The sequence below is a fragment of the Neomonachus schauinslandi genome, chromosome 10, assembly GCF_002201575.2.
Source record: "Neomonachus schauinslandi chromosome 10, ASM220157v2, whole genome shotgun sequence".
Taxonomy (NCBI): Eukaryota; Metazoa; Chordata; class Mammalia; order Carnivora; family Phocidae; genus Neomonachus; species Neomonachus schauinslandi.
In genome coordinates this window covers 36470855-36471586 of record NC_058412.1, presented here as the reverse complement: position 1 = coordinate 36471586, position 732 = coordinate 36470855, and positions in this window count along the sequence as shown.

Below are 732 nucleotides of genomic sequence, written 5' to 3'. Positions count from 1 at the left end.
AAAAATATTAAGCATCAGTGAGCAGTGAGCATCAGTGGGTAGTCAAGTGGCCCAATATATGTGTAATTGGAATCCCAAAAGAAGGAAGGGTCAGAAAAAATTTTTGAATGAATAATGGCTGAAATTTTCTCAAACTTGATAAAAACTATAAACTCACAGATCCGAGAAGATCAATTAAAGCCAAACAAAAGAAATCCAAAGATTACACCAAAGCATATCATAAGCAAATGCATAAAATCAGTGATAAAGAAAAAAATCTTAAAAGCAAAGAAAAAGGGGGTGCTCAGGTGGTTCAGTCGGTAAGTGGCTGACTCTTGATTTCAGCTCAGGTCATGTTCTCAGGGTCCTGGGAGGAGCCCCACATTGGGCTCCATACTCAGTGGGTAGTGTGTCTCTCTCCCTCTGCCTCTCCCCCTGCTCACACTGTTTCTCTCTAAAATAAATAAATAATTTTTTTTTTTTTAAGGCAAAGAAAAAGGACATGCTACATACAAAAAAAAAGAGAGATAAGAATGACATAAATTGGGGCGCCTGGGTGGCTCAGTTGGTTAAGCCTCTGGCCTTTGGCTCAGGTCATGATCCTGGAGTCACAGGATCAAGTCCCTGCATTGGGGTCCCTGCTCAGTGGGGAGCCTGCTTCTCCCTCTACCCCTCCCCCTGCTCATGCTCTCTCTCACTCTTTTGCACACCCACTCCCTCTCTCCCTCTCTCTCATAAATAAATAAAATCTTT